Raw genomic sequence first — 20,613 nt, 5'->3', positions numbered from 1 at the left:
CATGTTTTGGAACACGAAAAAAAAATTAGTTTCCTCGTATATATCAATGAAATAAACAGTTAGTTACATAGTTGATAACAGATGTGTTAACGTATATTCAACAATTTTTATTGATTTTGGACCTAAGGGCAAATCACTTCTGATACTGAGGTGTGTATGGAGTGTGTATGTAGTCAGTATCATACTAGATATCGTGCGTATGGTATGGACCTCAGTATTGATCATTATTACGAAGATTTATTTCAGTGTGGGAACTTTTGACATTTTTCAACGTCAAACTCTGATGCTGTTTTATGGTTAGATTCAGTTGGTTTGTAGTTTGCTTTTAAGTTGTTGTGCAAAGCTTAGTTAGTAAATAAATTGCCAACTCATGAAATATCATATGTTAATCCAAATTTCTCCCAATGCTAGATTTTTGCGGAGCATTCAGCTAGTGAAAGGAATTGTGCTTCGGTTGATTAAATTCATATTAGACACGAAAGAACTTTCCCTACATGCTGGCTGCGGAAATGACCGTTACGGCCCGTCGCTGATGCCCGGCGGTCATCCGGACGAGTGACCGCTGATTAAGGATCTAAGGGCAAATCACTTCTGATACTGAGGTGTGTATGGAGTGTGTATGTAGTCAGTATCATACTAGATATCGTGCGTATGGTATGGACCTCAGTATTGATCATTATTACGAAGATTTATTTCAGTGTGGGAACTTTTGACATTTTTCAACGTCAAACTCTGATGCTGTTTTATGGTTAGATTCAGTTGGTTTGTAGTTTGCTTTTAAGTTGTTGTGCAAAGCTTAGTTAGTAAATAAATTGCCAACTCATGAAATATCATATGTTAATCCAAATTTCTCCCAATGCTAGATTTTTGCGGAGCATTCAGCTAGTGAAAGGAATTGTGCTTCGGTTGATTAAATTCATATTAGACACGAAAGAACTTTCCCCTACATGCTGGCTGCGGAAATGACCGTTACGGCCCGTCGCTGATGCCCGGCGGTCATCCGGACGAGTGACCGCTGATTAAGGATACATTCAGGTTTGATGAGGTGGGTTGGTTGGTGCGGATCTTGTAATGATTTGATTTATGTTCTAGGCTATTTGCGCCAAATCTTACGGTGATCCGTGCTGCGAATGGGTTGGGCGGTCACTTTGTCAAGATGGTACGGAATCGAGCACGGTAACATGCAGCTGATTTGCGAGGCGTACCACCTGATGTTGGAGCTCGGAATGACCCAGAAGGAGATGGCTCAGCAGTTTGACAAGTGGAAAAAGGGCGTACTTGACTCGTTCCTGATCGAGATCACTCGGGACATTCTGAACTACAAGGACGACGAGGGGTATAACGTAAGCGTTCCTCACACACGTCCGCAACGCCCTGTGCCAACATCGTCTCCTACGCCCAGGGCTTCATGCTGCTTCGCGAGGCCGCCAACGATTACAAGTGGAACCTGAAATACGGTGGAATCGTGCGCAAACCGACACTGTTCTATCTGCTACTGGACAACTTCTTCAAGAATCAGCAGTCGTTGCGTGAGGTAGTTAGCCAGGCCGACTACTTTCTGGCGCACACGTACGAGCTGCTCGGCAAGGAGGGCAAGTTTGTGCACACCAACTGGACCGGCAAGGGCGGCAACGTGTCCGTTAGTACTTATCTGGTCTAATGTGGCGAGTACGATGCCGCTGGTTGATTCCGCTACATTCCGTTGAACAGAAACACCGTCTCCATTAATCGTTGTTTCTTGTTGTCCATTCGGTTAGATTTCGAAATTGTTTTCTTTTTTTTAAATAAAAGGTGTTGTTTATGATTTTGTCTATTTTTACTATTTTGAGAACTAAGTCTTCCGAAGATTTTGGAGCGGCATTTAAGTACGGACGGCGGTTTGTTCGTCTACGTGGCAGATACAAACTCAGAGGCCACCTACATTTTGTCAAGTATTTACTAATTAAATTCAGGTTAGACAAGAAAGAACTTTCCGCCACTTTCTGGCTGGGGAAATCAAATGCAATGCAATTGGCGAGTTGCAAGATGCTGTTGCACAGTTCGTCAAAGCATCCAAACACACATAGCTGTACCGTTGGGGCAAATTCTTGACCGGAAAGACGGTTCGTTTGAGGTGGTTCCCAGCACGGAGTTGTCGTGGTGCGGACTGCGTCGTCAGACAATTCGTCTGAGTTGCTTAAACTTAAAAGCTGATCGTCGAACTGGATCAGGAAAGGGAACAAGCTTTGCAAAACCTTGTCAAACACGACGAAAAGTTTGAAGCGATCAAAAAAAAAAATCTCGTCAGAGAGGAAATCCAACAGTACCGACATCGAAACAACCCTCCCGGAGGAATCTCACCACCCTCATGGACAAAATCCAGCCCCTACTCGAGCAAAAATAGCAACTCCAAACCAAACTTTTTAACCTGAAAAATGTCGTTGATGACTCCAAATCCGCACTCATATTCGTTAAATTTGAGCTCAAAACTTGCCACCCACGGAAGAGCGTAAATTCGACTTCCCCCAACTCCAGCAAGTCTTCACCGCGACCCACAACAAACACAATGAAAACATTGCCGAAGAAAAGGACCTCCGCAAATATCTGCGCACCATGCAATCGAGGCAGGCCACCCGTTCCAAGTTCCAGATTCCAGGGAAAACGAAGGCAGAATTTTAGTGATTCTCAGCTGGCTGGAAATGTTGGTGGGGATCGAATCGTAGTACGATGACGCGATTCCGTCCCGAAATGCGGATGACAGAGCGTATGCAATTTAACCTTGTTTACCATTTCGATCGATTTTGACAACTACACTGATATAAATCGTGTAGAAAAGTTGGGCATAGTATGCCAGTATCAGGCCAGTATTATGCGCGTATGGTACGCACGCCGTACGCGGTATGTGATATACTCGAAGTGAATAACCCTTAGCCTTCGTGAGCCAAAACGGCAGCAGCGGAATGCCTTCGAAGGTGGCTGGTGCGGGTGCAGGATAGAGGTCGGAGAGTTTAGGGGAAAGTTGGTTTTCGAAAAGGACAAGGCTAGCTTCCTACAGAACCTGCAGCTGTTTCACAACAGGAATGGATTAGAAGGAGGCTTGGATGTTTTGTGGGTTTTGTGATTGATTTTATTTGTTTTTGCAGGACGCCGTTTATGCGGTTGCCGAAGATCACAGGTTGAGATGTAGATTTGCACCGGATGTATTCGGTGGTGGTGACCCAGGGTGGTTGGTTGAAGGTCAATTCCCGGAAGGACTGGGACGAAACATGAACAGGAGATGGCGCTGCAGAAGAGGAAGAGATTGACAACGAGAAGCGGCATAATTGAAGGTAGTCAGCAGCGCTATGTACCGGAAGTGATGAAGGGACAGTGTGGGATGTCCTGCGAGTTGTATAAGTATCCCGAGTACGATGAGCTGATTTTGTCGTTGTTGGCGCCGTTGACGAACGAGCCAGCCATCTCGATCAACGTTTGAATTCTGATGGCCAACGAGAGTAAACACACGCTAAAGGTGGATTGATGTCCGAAGCTGATTACGGTTCTGTTGGCGAACGGCGCCGGAATTTTCAACAATTTCTCGCAGCGTAACATGTTTGACGAGTATTACGCAAACATCCGGAAGAACAGTTTGTACCGGTTCTGGAAGGACTGCCTGTACGAAAGGCTGCAGGTCCTGGAGCTTGTGGCATTCTAGATTAGCCGTGTGATGGCTAAATTAGTGTTGAGTTTAGGTAAACACGATTAAGCGTGTGAGCGCTCGAGAGAGCCAGTCAGTGTACGAAGATGGTTGAATAAAGCGGTGCATTGCAAACCGCAACATTGTGTTTTACTTTTAAGCTTCAGGATATCACATTGGCGATCCTGCCACGATGATTTTCCCTTGTTTTGTGGAAAAAAGTAGTGAATTAATCTGTAATATTGTGTTTTTGTGAAAAAGGAAAAGAAAATTGTAGATTTTGCACGCGTGGGGTTTGTTTTGTTTTTATTTGTCTGACGGAGCTCTTGGGTTAACCCAGTGCGTGAGTAGAGTCCGACAAGAACCCGACATTGAAGAGGCATCGTCGGTCGAATTCCATTCGGTGAATAAAAATGAGTGGTTGCGGAGGAAGAAGGCGTTTTTAATGGGTAAGAGCCGTGTCGAACTGTGTTTGGTGTAAGTGAAGGAAGGTTTATGAGTCGGCGCTTGAGGAGGTGAACGAGTAAAATAAACAAGTGAGTAGAGTGACTAAATCTAAGAAGTAGAAAGGGGTTTTCTGTGATTGAGCTGGGAGTTGTTTTATTGTGGTTCAGTATTGTACGTTCAGTTCCTTACTGGACTCGGTCGTTGGAAACGGCCGTCGGCTCAACGACTGTCAAAATAGGCGGCGGGCCAGATCGGAAAAAAAGTGAAAGGATCTCCCTCCTCACTTCGCGTCACCATCCAACTGCAGCAGTGTTGAGAAACAAACGAAGCACGCGGTCGCATGTTGGCGGCATCCAGCCAACCCTAGGGGTGTTCATGTTTTAAAAAAAATATAGCATTTTTCAAGAAAAATTAAATATTTTCAGCTGAATTAAAAATTTGCAAAAACAATCGAACAGTTATTACTGATGTTGGAGAAGTGATATAAGATCAAAATTCTAATCCATTATTTATCTGTGAATAAACATTTTCACACCAAAAGGGAATCCCTAGGCCTATACACTACCGTTTCCAATTACCGTAAGAAAATCCGGCTATCAGCTAAATCCACAATATTATGAGCAATAATGATAAAATAAAAAGATGAACAATAAAAAAAAATGTCATGTAAACGTAATATGTAATTTAGTGTTGTATTGGATACGGCAACCTGTTAGAGTGCATTTCAGATCAAGGAAAATCTGAGTCAAGGACTATAAGACTATACGAAAAAACATGGTATTTGAACAATCTAGTTGTGTGTTAATATTTATGAATTTGATGCCAATTTTGATAGTAAATGATACAATAGAAAATAAAATAGTAAATTTATGATATCAGGATTTTTAGCAGGCTTGGCAGAAGTCAGTTAAGCATTTTGGTGACGAAGCAGTATTAAAAGTTAAAGTATGGACCTTGATCAATTTTTACACATTTTATAAATGAGAAATGGAGGGAGTGTGAGTGTTATAAAAAAAACATGTGGCGATTTAGCTGACGTGTTTTGAAAAAAAAAAATAGAACAAGATTTTAAATAAGAAATAGAGATGCTTCGATTCGGCAAGCAGCTGATAGGTACGATTCATTGAAAGTTAGTATGAAGAGAAAAGTCAGTAAAATTAAACAAAAGGAACCTAAAAAGAGATTTGATTTTACTGCCAATGTTAATTAATAAATATGAAGGGTCACAATAATAATTGCGTCAAGTTATTTGATTTCAGGTTTATTTAAAAATAGTTTGTAATTTTTCTATCTTCGAATAAATGATGAAAGTATTCCAACTGTTCTGGTCAAGTAATGTAAATTGCCGATGAAATTCGATTAGATTCGATGGGAGAACTATAAGAACAATAAATGGTCTGGAGGTACAGTTCGGTTGTTTACTTAAGGAAGTTTCACACGAAGTATAGACAAAGAATGTGAAAAAATCAAGAGAGTTTAAATGCAGTTAGATTGTATACACGATCATTCGTTTAAGTTTTGCCTATATGAGTTTCAGATAGTTGAGTCAAGTTGGACCCATTTCCAACTATAACCAAAGTGTTTTTGAAATTTAAGAATGGATGTCTTGGTCGAAAAAAAAATGCAATAGGTTTCAAAAAGTTGAGTCGGGTTTAGCCCAAGACCAGCAGACAAAGAGTTGAAATAGAAAGCCCATAACCTGCTAAAAAAAAAAAAAAAAATGTGTTGCTGACAGTTGAGTCGGGTTCAGCCCTAGACCAACTTAAACTATCATGTGTTTGGAAAAAGTGGGTTTAGCCCATGGCCAGCGAAAGCCAAAAGTGTTGAGTCGGGTTTAGCCCAAGACCAACTTCAAGCTAAATTGTCCGGGTACTTAGCCTGATGGTTAAGCGATCTGCCTTCCAAGCAGACGATCAGGGATCAAATCCCGCCCGGTCACCTCGTCACTGATTTTTCGGTGGCAACTAGACCCCCTTGCTCCCTCTGGGAGCACCAGAACCCCGGTAATTAATTACCAAAACACACACGCACGCCGCTCCCCCCGCTAGAACCAGATAGTGGTGGTTGAGTGCAAACAGGACGGGAAGATGACCAACCAACCACACCACAACGCGTGAAGGAAGGAAGGAAGACTCTTCCAAGAAGACCCCCCTGGAGATCATCATCATCCATCATGAACAAGAACAATAGATCTCGAGATCTATAAATAGACGCACGGCTCCGTGATGGCAAGGCCGATTGAGCCAGTTAGGGTATAGGTTAAGATAGAGGACAAAGAATAAAAAAAAAAAAAAACTTCAAGCTAAAGTGTGTTTGGAAAAAGGAGTCGGGTTTAGCCCGGGACCTTCTTAAAAAAAAGAAAGGTTACTGACAGTTGAGCCGGGTTTAGCCCTAAGGCACCGACACCGACGTAACACTCCATGTAAAAAATCTGCTGAAATGTGTCCCAGCACGACTCACCCCAATTACTTCCTTGGAATCACCCCTTGCCGATAAAAATATATTTCGCAACACTGCTTGACCCATTGTTTGCAAACAAAAGGTAGTTTATGAATGAATCAGCTGATTTGTGTTTACAAACAAAATAGAATCAGTGTTGCCTTGCTAATACATTTTTCGAAAAACCGTTTGACAGCTCACCGGACTTACCGGAGGGGTGATGCAAAGAAGGGTCATCTTTTTTACTTGAGTGTTACGTCGGTGTCGGTGCCTAAGGGTTATTCACTTCGAGTATATCACATACCGCGTACGGCGTGCGTACCATACGCGCATAATACTGGCCTGATACTGGCATACTATGCCCAACTTTTCTACACGATTTATATCAGTGTAGTTGTCAAAATCGATCGAAATGGTAAACAAGGTTAAATTGCATACGCTCTGTCATCCGCATTTCGGGACGGAATCGCGTCATCGTACTACGATTCGATCCCCACCAACATTTCCAGCCAGCTGAGAATCACTAAAATTCTGCCTTCGTTTTCCCTGGAATCTGGAACTTGGAACGGGTGGCCTGCCTCGATTGCATGGTGCGCAGATATTTGCGGAGGTCCTTTTCTTCGGCAATGTTTTCATTGTGTTTGTTGTGGGTCGCGGTGAAGACTTGCTGGAGTTGGGGGAAGTCGAATTTACGCTCTTCCGTGGGTGGCAAGTTTTGAGCTCAAATTTAACGAATATGAGTGCGGATTTGGAGTCATCAACGACTTTTTTCAGGTTAAAAAGTTTGGTTTGGAGTTGCTATTTTTGCTCGAGTAGGGGCTGGATTTTGTCCATGAGGGTGGTGAGATTCCTCCGGGAGGGTTGTTTCGATGTCGGTACTGTTGGATTTCCTCTCTGACGAGATTTTTCTTTTTGATCGCTTCAAACTTTTCGTCGTGTTTGACAAGGTTTTGCAAAGCTTGTTCCCTTTCCTGATCCAGTTCGACGATCAGCTTTTAAGTTTAAGCAACTCAGACGAATTGTCTGACGACGCAGTCCGCACCACGACAACTCCGTGCTGGGAACCACCTCAAACGAACCGTCTTTCCGGTCAAGAATTTGCCCCAACGGTACAGCTATGTGTGTTTGGATGCTTTGACGAACTGTGCAACAGCATCTTGCAACTCGCCAATTGCATTGCATTTGATTTCCCCAGCCAGAAAGTGGCGGAAAGTTCTTTCTTGTCTAACCTGAATTTAATTAGTAAATACTTGACAAAATGTAGGTGGCCTCTGAGTTTGTATCTGCCACGTAGACGAACAAACCGCCGTCCGTACTTAAATGCCGCTCCAAAATCTTCGGAAGACTTAGTTCTCAAAATAGTAAAAATAGACAAAATCATAAACAACACCTTTTATTTAAAAAAAAAAAGAAAACAATTTCGAAATCTAACCGAATGGACAACAAGAAACAACGATTAATGGAGACGGTGTTTCTGTTCAACGGAATGTAGCGGAATCAACCAGCGGCATCGTACTCGCCACATTAGACCAGATAAGTACTAACGGACACGTTGCCGCCCTTGCCGGTCCAGTTGGTGTGCACAAACTTGCCCTCCTTGCCGAGCAGCTCGTACGTGTGCGCCAGAAAGTAGTCGGCCTGGCTAACTACCTCACGCAACGACTGCTGATTCTTGAAGAAGTTGTCCAGTAGCAGATAGAACAGTGTCGGTTTGCGCACGATTCCACCGTATTTCAGGTTCCACTTGTAATCGTTGGCGGCCTCGCGAAGCAGCATGAAGCCCTGGGCGTAGGAGACGATGTTGGCACAGGGCGTTGCGGACGTGTGTGAGGAACGCTTACGTTATACCCCTCGTCGTCCTTGTAGTTCAGAATGTCCCGAGTGATCTCGATCAGGAACGAGTCAAGTACGCCCTTTTTCCACTTGTCAAACTGCTGAGCCATCTCCTTCTGGGTCATTCCGAGCTCCAACATCAGGTGGTACGCCTCGCAAATCAGCTGCATGTTACCGTGCTCGATTCCGTACCATCTTGACAAAGTGACCGCCCAACCCATTCGCAGCACGGATCACCGTAAGATTTGGCGCAAATAGCCTAGAACATAAATCAAATCATTACAAGATCCGCACCAACCAACCCACCTCATCAAACCTGAATGTATCCTTAATCAGCGGTCACTCGTCCGGATGACCGCCGGGCATCAGCGACGGGCCGTAACGGTCATTTCCGCAGCCAGCATGTAGGGGAAAGTTCTTTCGTGTCTAATATGAATTTAATCAACCGAAGCACAATTCCTTTCACTAGCTGAATGCTCCGCAAAAATCTAGCATTGGGAGAAATTTGGATTAACATATGATATTTCATGAGTTGGCAATTTATTTACTAACTAAGCTTTGCACAACAACTTAAAAGCAAACTACAAACCAACTGAATCTAACCATAAAACAGCATCAGAGTTTGACGTTGAAAAATGTCAAAAGTTCCCACACTGAAATAAATCTTCGTAATAATGATCAATACTGAGGTCCATACCATACGCACGATATCTAGTATGATACTGACTACATACACACTCCATACACACCTCAGTATCAGAAGTGATTTGCCCTTAGATCCTTAATCAGCGGTCACTCGTCCGGATGACCGCCGGGCATCAGCGACGGGCCGTAACGGTCATTTCCGCAGCCAGCATGTAGGGGAAAGTTCTTTCGTGTCTAATATGAATTTAATCAACCGAAGCACAATTCCTTTCACTAGCTGAATGCTCCGCAAAAATCTAGCATTGGGAGAAATTTGGATTAACATATGATATTTCATGAGTTGGCAATTTATTTACTAACTAAGCTTTGCACAACAACTTAAAAGCAAACTACAAACCAACTGAATCTAACCATAAAACAGCATCAGAGTTTGACGTTGAAAAATGTCAAAAGTTCCCACACTGAAATAAATCTTCGTAATAATGATCAATACTGAGGTCCATACCATACGCACGATATCTAGTATGATACTTAAAACGTACGCTGGTTGGGGAGAGATCGGACAGCAAGTCGAGTAAGAAGAATAACGCACTTCTTGTATGTTGCACTGGTGAACAGCGAAAGAGAGCGCGACAACCGTCGCGTTGATGTTTTATTCATTTCTTTGTGAGTGTATTAGTGTTACATTTTTAGTACAGTTGTTTGGCCCAAGGCCCGTATGCAACAACTCCTTCCCCTTTCGGAAGTTGTTTCTATAGTCTAAGATTAAACTAAAAATATTTTACAATTCACTGTTTCCAAAGTAAAAGAATTCACTTCAAATGCTAACAAAATCAATTCATTTTAATTCTGATCAAAATACATTTCTCTATATAAATCCGAAATCGCAATTCAACGACATGAAAAAAAAATCCAAAGTTAAACATATTTAAATTCGAAATCCTGTTTAGGTTTACGCAAACGTTTTGAACGTCTTAAGCACACTTCCGGCAATTGAGCCGCATCAACTTTTCTTTTTCTGACCCTAGCCAGCTCGGCGTTCGAGTATCCACGGAAATCTCCATCCTCGTCTGCGCTTCCGGACGCTCTCAGCGTCGCTGGTTGCTCCAGGTTCATGTTTGCACCGGATGCCGTCGGAATTAGGATATTTGTCCTCGCTTCCTCACGAGCCCGGTATGGTCGTAGCTGATCTCTATGAGCGAGGATTTCCCCGCTTCCAGCCAACACCTGGAAAACGTTTGGAGAAAATTTCTTAATAAAGCTTGCTTTAATCCATCTATTTGGTATGCTATTTTTGTTATTCTTGTACCACACCAAATCCCCAGCTATCAGCTCATCTAATTCGTCCTTTGACGCCTTTCTGATTGCTTTTGGTACATCTACTACTTCATCATTTGGGGTTGGTGGCACAGTTAAAAATTGTTTATAATGCTTTTTGGGATTCAGCAAGTCCAAAGCTGTTTTTGGTTTATATAAAAATACTCTATCCGAGGGAAATTGCCCACTACTCGTCACAATGTTATTACGATAATTCATTAAAAATAAGTTAATCTGATCCTCCAAATCAACGCTGTCCAAATCCGGATCCAACAAAAACTTTTTCAAAACATCCTTAGTTGTTCTCACTAGCCTTTCGGCTTGTCCATTGCTTTGTGGATTATAAGGTGGACTTTTCATCACCTTTATTCCTTGCCTCTCAAGGAAAGAAGTGAAAGAATAAGAGTTGAAAGGAGGACCCCCGTCTGATACCAGAACATCCGGTAATCCAAATCTCGCAAAATAAGATACCAATTTCTTCACAACCTTTGCACAATCCGTGCCCCTCTTCATCCATTCTACTTCCAACCACTTCGAAAAGAATCAACAATCAACAAAAAGTATGATTGGAAAAGTAGAAGAAATCAATGTGAATCCTACTAAAAGGTCTAGTCGTAGGTGTCCATTGAGACTCAATCTTAGTTTTTGGTACGACAGCCATACTTGCACAGACGTCGCACGTAGAAACATATTTTTCAATGTCTTTGTTAATCCCAAACCAATAAACCTGCTTCCTTGCCAGTTGTTTCATCTTAACCATCCCTGCGTGGTTGGCATGCAAAAGCTTCAAAATCCCGCTTTGCATTTTACGTGGTATAACCACCCTGTCTTGGTACAATAAGCACCCATCGACTTCTTCCAAATCACTTTGATTTGCGTAAACGTCCAGTAAGCGTTTGTCAATCTTTTGCGGCCATCCAACACGCAGATAGTTCATAATTTGCTGTAAATAAACGTCGTCAACTGTTGCCTTAGCAATCGAAACAGAATCTAAAGGGAACTCCCTACTAAAGTTTATGCTCCGTACAATATCTTGATCCAATTCAGCAGGAACCGACTGCTCCAATGGAAATCTCGAACAAAAATCCGCATTTCCCATTTTCGCAGAAGGCCTATACCGAAGTTCAAATTTATAAATGGAAAGTTCCAAAATGTACCGTTGGAGTCTCGTTACAAAAATTGAATTTTTACCTTCTTTGCCGAAAATACCTAGCAATGGTTTATGATCAGTGTAAGCAATGAATTCTTGTCCGAATAAATATTTATGAAATTTCTTAATTGTACAAACCAAAGCCAATGCCTCCAAGTGAAGAATAGGATATTTCTTCTGCGCGTCATCTAAAGTAAAAGAAGTAAAACTAATCGGTTTTTCAACACCATCAATAACATGAGCAATCACTCCTCCAAGGCCATAGCCCGATGCGTCAGAAACCACAATAATGTCTTTCTTTGTATCATAAAACTCCAAAATATTTGCTTCAACCAAAGCCTGTTTACTGTCATGAAAAGCTTTATCACAATTATGATCCCAATTAAACTTCACATTCTTTCTTAACAAATTGTACAAATAAAACAGCTTTGAAGACATGTTAGGTATAAAACGATTGTAATAATTAATCAAACCTAAGTAAGATTTCAGTTCATTCTCATTTTTAGGAACTTTTGCCTTTTGAATTGTCGAAATTTTATCTGGACTGGGCATGAGACCTTTCTCACTGATAATGTGCCCTAAATATTTCAAATCAGAAACAAAAAACTTGCACTTTTCCCAGTTGACTTTAATATTAGCCATTGCCAAACGATTCAATACAATTATCAACTTTTTATGACAGTTATCCAGGGTTTCTCCCGCAATCAAAACATCATCAAGATAGCAATAAACATTATCAATTCCTCCCAAGACTTGATCCATCATTTGCTGAAATATCGAAGCACTTGGGGAAGCACCTTGTGGAAGGCGATTGTATGTATATAAACCTTTAATTGTATTTATCACCATGAATTTCCTGGACCTTTCCGACAATGCCAACTGTGTGTAAGCTCCCTCCAAATCAAGAGCACAGAAAACCTTACAATTTGCCAGTTTAGCAAATAAGTCACTCGCAATTGGCAAAGGGTAAGTATTTGGAACTAAGACCTTGTTAATTGAAACTTTGCAGTCAATAACCAGTCTTATCTTATTATCCTTCTTCATTACGATTATTACTGGTGAAGCCCATTCACTAGATTTCACTGGAGTAATAACGTTTTCTTTTTCCAATCTGTCCAAATATTCTAAAACTTGCTCCCTAAACGGTAAGGCACATCATATGCTTTCTTAAAAATCGGGACATTATTTTTTAAAACCAATTCGGCTTCAAAACCTTTGATAGGTGTAGAAAAATCCTTGACAAAAACCTCTGGAAAATCTCTCTTAATTTGCTCAATCAACTTGTCACCATTTGGCGCTGTTACTCTGTTTACCTGCTCATTAATTGCTGTATTGTTAGAGAAGAACTGTCTCCACTGTGGAAAGAAAACATCCATCCAGTTTCGACCAAACAAAGGAATAAATTTGAAGTCCGTATCTAAAACAATAATTTTCAAATTGCGTTTCAAACCATTAAGTTGCACTAAAACATCAGTTTCTCCCCAGATCTTCAACTTGTTCCCATTCACAACTAAAAGTTGCTTGTTACTCTTCAGCAAACGCTTATTAAAAAGATTGTCAAATTGTAATTTTCCCATCACAGTCACAGTTGAACCACAGTCCACTTCCATTTCAACAAAAATATTATCCAACAAAACGTTGATCAAACAAGGCTCACTAATCTTATTCAAGGACGCAACACACATACACTGTAAATCACCTGCATTCCACTCCTCACAGTCAGTATCAGATGTGTCGAGATCAACATTCCCACCAGTGCTCAGCCGCCCCATCATGCTAGACAGCTGTCTCTCCGCACCAGTCTCAGCAGACGATCCACCTGAAGGTCCAGCTGACGGTCTACCTGAAGGTCCCGCTCTGTCCTCAGTAACAAAGTTTACCGCTTCCCTTCTCTGGTTCCTCAGCCTGAAGCACTTCCGCTTGATGTGACCCAACTGACCACAGTGATCACACGTCATGCGGGAATAGTCCGTCCTGTATCTGAAGTTATTGTTTCCCCCATTGTAACCATTGTTATTGTTGTTGTAATTTGCATTTCGATTAAAATTTCTGTTGCTGTGTTGAAATCGAACAGTACGCTGAGAATTGTGAGCTCGTGGTGAAATGTGTGCACGTTGCTGATTGTTAAAATTTTCCTGTCTATTGTAGTTATTTGCTCTATTGTAATTATTTCGATATTGCGAGTTCTGCCTATAATTGTATGGGTTAAAGCCAAGTCGCTCCCGAACTGGCCTTCTAATTTGATTGATGTTCCCTGGTGGTGTGTGTGTTCGTGCGTTGATTCCGTGTACATTTGATTTTGCAATATTCCATGTTGTAATATATTTGTCCATTTTAGCAATCGTCAATTTCTCCTCTTTCAAAAGTTGCTCTTTTAAGTCATCGTCAGTTATACCCACTAAAACCCGATCTAAAATTGCATTATCGCGAAACTCCCCAAAATTGCAAAACTCGGCCTGGAGTTTGACCGCCTGGACAAACTCTTCAGCGGTTTCGTCAGGATGCTGAATCCTCTTGCTGAAACGGAACCGCTGAACCAGGTCCGGTTCAGTCTTATCCAGTTTTTGTTTGAGTTTTTCAACTAATTCTTTATAGGTTGCTTTATCGAGATCAGATTTTTTGTAAATAGTTTTCAGTTCAGAGTATAAGTATGAACCACATAAATTCATAAAGTGAGTTTTCATCAAGTCGTCGGTATACTTGTTAGCTTTAAAATTGTACTCTAATCTTTCAGCCCAGTCACCGAAGGACGAACCCTTCCGGTACTGCTCAATTGTGGAAGCAATGCTCATCTTGTTCTATTTAGAACCACTTTTTTAAACAAAAGATCAAAAATAAAAGAAAACACCAAAAATGGCCAAATTAGGCTCTAATAGTATTCAAAAAAAAATCTGCTTAAAAACTCACCACCAAGGTTACCAAACCTTTGCTCCTATGCTGAAGCACCGTCGTTCTGACAGCAGAAAAAGCCGACGCACTTCACCAGAATTCCGGCTCTCCTATACCAGAACTCCGACCTTGTTGAAAAGCACCGAGGATTTCACCCGGAAGTTCAGCAGACAGAACGTGAACGTCCTACGCCGCCAATAAGCACCTTCACAAACCTTCGGCAAATTCACCGCACTGAATAAATAAAAAGAAGAACACTCTTAAAATGGGATGAAAATTTTCTATCCTCCTTTGTTCTACCCAGACCAAAAAGAGCTCACACACACGCACACTCAATTTTCTAAAATGTTAAAATGTTAGGACAACCAAAATCACGAACTTGTTCCAACTGTGATACGATCAGTGGAACATGATTTTAAAATAAAGAAAAAAAAGCAAAAGGAACTTATTTGGCCCCAATCGCCCCTACCTTAAGAAACAGCTCAAACAAAAGAATCGTACCGCGTGGCAGCCTTTGTCCTATCCACGCCGACGCCAACCAACGCCGACAGATTTAGCCAAAATTGCCGACCTCCGCTTCTGCTACTTGCCGCTAACGATTCTCCTCCCAGATTCCAACAGCCACAGCCTACTGCGTCCACTCCGGAACCGTGATCAGCCGGATTTCTCGTACAGAATTCGCTCCACCGACGCCCTCCGAAGAAGCTTCAAAATGGCCGCTTGCTTGGTAGACTCGAGCCGATCACCACTGAAGCACACTGCCGCGAAATTCACCCCGTACTCTCACAAAAGAACTTCTTTACCTCGGCAAAGCCGTAGATGATTTGGAGTTATAAAAAAACGCAAAACGCGTACCGCGAAACGCGATGAAAAATTACCAAAATCACTACTTTTTCACCCATCCTCGTCGCCACTAAAACGTACGCTGGTTGGGGAGAGATCGGACAGCAAGTCGAGTAAGAAGAATAACGCACTTCTTGTATGTTGCACTGGTGAACAGCGAAAGAGAGCGCGACAACCGTCGCGTTGATGTTTTATTCATTTCTTTGTGAGTGTATTAGTGTTACATTTTTAGTACAGTTGTTTGGCCCAAGGCCCGTATGCAACAATACTGACTACATACACACTCCATACACACCTCAGTATCAGAAGTGATTTGCCCTTAGCACGAAGGTGTCCTCGTCCGTGTTCTGGTTGCGGCCGCGTTCGATTGCGCGTCGTGGACTCACCACCGGAACTACCAAAAAGTTTGTTTACATTTGGGACTTAGGTACACGATTATACGAGAACCACAAAATGAAAGAAATTATCCAGTCATATTAAAAGTTAACACTTTTATATCAGTTGGTAGTAAGATTTTCAAAAAATTTACCAGTTAAAGTTTTCGTTTTTAAAACAAGAAAAAAACTTTTAATTTAGCAAATTTTAGCCACTTTTTAATACAAGAGTAAGTTACTTTTGTCATTACTGTAATATTTTTTTGTGTGCACTCTTTCCTCTTCGCCAAGATTTTTGAGATATCTTGTGGCCGTTGGAGAGATACGATGCTAAAACATCGTTGTGCTTCCAGAATGTCCACCAGCCACCAACCAAGGATGAGGATACCTAACTACTGAATCGTTTATTGAAATTTATGAAATTTCAGTTGATGAAAATTCAGTAAAATTTCGACCGAACTTAACTGAATTTCAGCGAAAAGAACTAAGTGGTTCCTCTTTCTGACTGATAAATATTTAATAAATTTAAAATGATTAAGGAAGTTGACACCCTGGCTTGGTAGTGTAAACAAACCAACGTTTTCGTGGTGCATATTTTTTCGATTTTTTCGCTGTTTTACGGTTCGGTTACCTGCGAATCGGCATCCTGTCGGACCAGGTGAACTCCGCGGACACGGGAGTGCAAAATGCGGCCGAAGAAACGGCGCAAACGGTACAAGTGAACAGTGCACAAAAACGCAAGCTTGACGACGACCCTAACCTCGAAGAGGAAACACCGACGAAGAACCCGTACAACCTGAGGTCGACGACGGCGGCAGCGGCAGCAGCAGCAGCGGTGGCAGCAGCAGCGGCACTTGCGATGGACACCGAAGACAGCACCAGCGAGGGTGGTGCCGGTTCAACGAAGGTAATTGAAGTCAACATACCGACTAGCAACCAGTTCGACGGGCTGGAGGATGAGCAGGGTGACGACCCAATTTCGTTGCCGCCAAATCCAACACCACCCCGGTTTTGCGAATCGGGAACCTGCAAAAGGAAAGAAGGTACGTGTACCTCCTATCTCGGTGGTCGGAAAATCGACCCGGCAGCTTCGCGAATTTCTGGGGCAAAGCCGAATCCAGCAAACAGCGTTCAACATGAAGGCGACGAAGACTGGCGTACAGCTGATCTGCTCTGGTGAAGACACCTTCCGCAGTGCACTCGCGGCCCTTCGGGGTGCCAACATCCAGTACCATACGTACACCCCTGCTGCTGAACAGCCGATGAAAGTAGTCCTTTCGGGACTGCCAGTGTACGACGAAGCTGAACTGGAAACTGAGCTGGCTGTTCTCGGTGTCCACGTCCAGGAGCTTAAACTGTTCTCGCGGAAAGTGGCCGGGCTGGCGGAGAGTGCGCTGTACCTTCTCCACTTTGCCAAAGGGACAGTGAAGTTGTCCGATCTGCAAAAGGTGAAGGCGGTGTTCAATATCGTCGTTCGTTGGCGTTACTACGAGCGGAAACCGACAGATGCGGTTCAATGTCACCGTTGCCAACGCTTCGGGCATGGAATGCGCAACTGCAATCTTGCGGCGCTGTGTGTGAAATGTGGCGAGAAGCACCTCTCGGCAGAGTGCAGGCTGCCGAACAAAGCGGACCTGGCGAGGGTGGACAAGAACGTGACGCGAGAAGCGATAAAGTGTGCGAACTGCAGCGGCCAGCACACCGCGAACTACCGTGGCTGTCCAACTCGGAAAAACTACTTGGCCAAACTGGCCGAGAAGAAAGCACAACTCAGGAACGCCAAACCCCCAATCCTGACCCCTCCCCGCAACACCGTGCCGCAGAACGGTAGCACCGGCAACGACTCACCGGTCGGTACATCGACCATGACATTCGCGGAAGCGTTGTCCCAAGGGAGCAGCAACAACATCAACAGCAATCTGTTCACAATGTCTGAGTTCCTCGCCCTTGCGAGAGAAGTGTTCGCCCGGCTGAAAAGCTGCAAATCGCGACTCGACCAACTCGAAGCTCTCGTGGAGCTTACAGCCAAGTATATCTACAGTGTCTAACGCTGTAGATATCTTGCGCGTGGCTAATTGGAACGGACGATCCGTTCACGGAAAGAAGCTAGAGTTTTTTTGATTTTCTGGAACGGCACGACGTGGACGTGGGAATCGTGACCGAAACCTGGCTGCACGAGGAACAAGCCTTCTACCATCCAAAGTTCCGTTGTGTTCGATTCGACCGCGACTCAGCCGATGCCGAAAGAGGCGGCGGCGTCCTGATAGCGGTCCGCAAGGGCCTAACGCACACGGAGCTCGATTTTTCGACCAAGGTCATCGAAACTGTTGGCATTTCCGTCAGTACAGCGGACGGAAATGTACACATCATCGCTGCCTACTTCCCCGGGGCAAGACGGCGCTCAGCATGGACACAGTTCCACCGCGACATTTCCACCATCACGCGAGGGACCGAGCCTTTCTTCGTGGTCGGTGATTTCAATGCTCGACATCGTTCCTGGAACTGCGCACGAGCAAACACAGCGGGAACAGTCATGTTCCAGGAGGCAGCCAGCCGCAACTTTTTCGTCCACTTCCCTGACGCCTTCACGTTTCACCCGGCGGGGCGTGGTCGACCCTCGACGTTGGACTTGGCGCTCTCCAACAACTTGCTGGACATGACAAAACCGATCGCTTTGAACGAGCTCTCGTCAGACCACCAGCCTGTGCTGTTCGACGTCAGCTTGTCAGCTCCGATTGAGCAGTCATCCCCCAAGTTTCGCTGCTACGCTCGTGCTGACTGGTCGCGCTTCCAAAGGGAGATAAACGCGAAGCTGGACTTGCTGAACCCCGAAGTCACCGACCTCAACACGGAAGCCGATGTTGACGCAGCGGTAGAGTTCTTCACCAAGATCCTGCTGGACGCCGAAGCTGTTTCAGTTCCAGAAGTTCAACAGCGTAGCTACCAAACAGCTGCAATCCCAGAGGACACTCGCAGGCTGATCGCGCTCCGCAACACGCGAAGGCGTCAATGGTACAGGAGACGGGACCCGATCTACCAGGACATCGTGTCGTCGCTAAACCGGCGAATTCGAGAGGAGTGCAACCAGGCAAACTTCAACAAGTTCAAGGACACGCTACGGACGCTGCACGACGATCGGGATACGCTTTGGCGAATCACCAAGGCACTGAGGAAGACGACCAAGTACAGCCCTCCCTTGCGCAAGGGAACAAAAATCATCGCATCCTCATCCGAGAAGGCTAAATTACTGGCGGCCAGTTTCGCTAGCGCTCACACCAACCAGATGCCTGATGATCCAGTGACTGTCGCAGAGGTGAACAACTCCATCGATGCCATCGATCGGACCCCGCTGGCGGACAACCATTCGTGGTTGGTTCGTCCCAAAGAGGTGGCGCAGCTCATCCGAAGACTGAAGGCGAAGAAAACACCGGGCCAGGATCAACTGAGAAACATCGTGCTGAAGCGGCTTCCCGGAAGGCGCACATCTTCATCGCCAAGATCTTCTCCACCTGTGTCCGACTCGGATACTTCCCAGCCGCGTGGAAGCATGCGGTGGTGATAGGCATTCGAAGCCAAACAAGGACGCCACTAACCCCTCGAACTATCGGCCAATCAGCCTGCTGCCAACCCTCAGCAAACTCCTGGAGCGGGTAATTCTGGTGCGCATCGACCAACACTTGGAGAACACGCGGGTTATTCCGGACACCCAGTTCGGATTCAAGCGAGGGCACTCCACCAATCATCAGCTCGTTCGGCTCGTGAAGGAGGTGCGCGCGAACTTCGCGCGGCGCAAGTCAGCCGGCATGGTGCTCTTGGACGTCGAGAAAGCGTACGACTCAGTGTGGCAAGAAGCAATCCTGCACAAAATGTATCTCGCCAACTTTTCGCTGTACATCCTGAAGATCGTCCGCTCGTTCCTGCAAAACCGATCGTACCACGTTGTGGTAAACGGACATATGTCGGACCGGCACGAAGTTCTCTTCGGCGTCCCGCAAGGTGCCGTCCTTAGTCCCACGCTCTACAACATATTCACGGCGGACTTGGCAATGATCAATGGCGTCAGCTACTTCCTTTTTGCCGACGACACGGGATTCCTCGCGTCAGACTCCGACCCAACCATCGTCGTGACCAAGCTGCAAGCCGCCCAAAACGCCATCGAACGCTACCAGAAGAAGTGGAAGATAACGACAAATGCCGATAAGTCGCAAGCGATCTTCTTCACACGCAAGCGAAGCCCACGCTACCTTCCTCGCAGGGAGGTTTCAGTGTGGGGTAGCCATGTGCCATGGTCGGAGGACGTCAATTACCTGGGGGCCGCCCTGGACAAGAAACTGACGTTCGCGAAGCACATCAAGAACGCCACGACCAAGTGCGACAAGATCACCAGGATGCTCTACCCGCTTGTGAAACGACGTTCCTACTTGGACCGCAACTCGAAACTGCTGCTCTACAAGACGGTGCTCAAACCGGCGATGACGTATGCATACCCGGCGTGGCACGATTGCGCTGCTTCACATCGGAAGAAACTGCAAGTGAAGCAGAACCGGCTGCTGAAGATGGTGTTAAACCTGGATCCCTTCCACCCGACTGACGACGTTCACAGGATGGCGAAGATGGAGCTGATTGACGATTGGCTTCTACGAGTGCTTCCAAAGTTTTGGATGGGGTGTGCCACATCAGCTAACCCTCTGCTGCAGCGGATGTCCCCTTGATGTGATATTAGAATAAGAAATACCTCCTTTCCTCTAACTATCCCCTATCTATTAGCAATTTCGAAGGTTATTTTGTAATTTTTTTCCTTCCCCTGCTCAATTTTTCTCCCGTGTACCAGTAAACTCTAAACACTGTTTGAATTAGTCAGCTGTTGAAAGGTACCCCATATCTCAGCTTAGGATATTTACTGCACTGATGTTTTTGCCAAAACAATCCAATAAATGAAATGAAATGAAATGAAATAAAATGATTAAGATTGCAGATTTCTAAGAATAAGTACAGATTTTTCAAAAACTTGCTAGGAACAC

General features: G+C 44.3%; 2 pseudogenes; one reads left to right on the top strand and one right to left on the bottom strand.

Moving 5' to 3' along the window:
- Window positions 1–822: 822 nt before the first annotated feature.
- On the top strand, window positions 823–1,660 carry LOC119769538 (annotated as a pseudogene).
- Window positions 1,661–8,065: 6,405 nt separating this feature from the next.
- Window positions 8,066–8,903, bottom strand: LOC119769537 (annotated as a pseudogene).
- Window positions 8,904–20,613: the final 11,710 nt, after the last annotated feature.

Source organism: Culex quinquefasciatus, chromosome 1 (assembly GCF_015732765.1).
Source record: "Culex quinquefasciatus strain JHB chromosome 1, VPISU_Cqui_1.0_pri_paternal, whole genome shotgun sequence".
NCBI lineage: Eukaryota > Metazoa > Arthropoda > Insecta > Diptera > Culicidae > Culex > Culex quinquefasciatus.
This window is presented reverse-complemented; position numbering and strand designations above follow the sequence as displayed.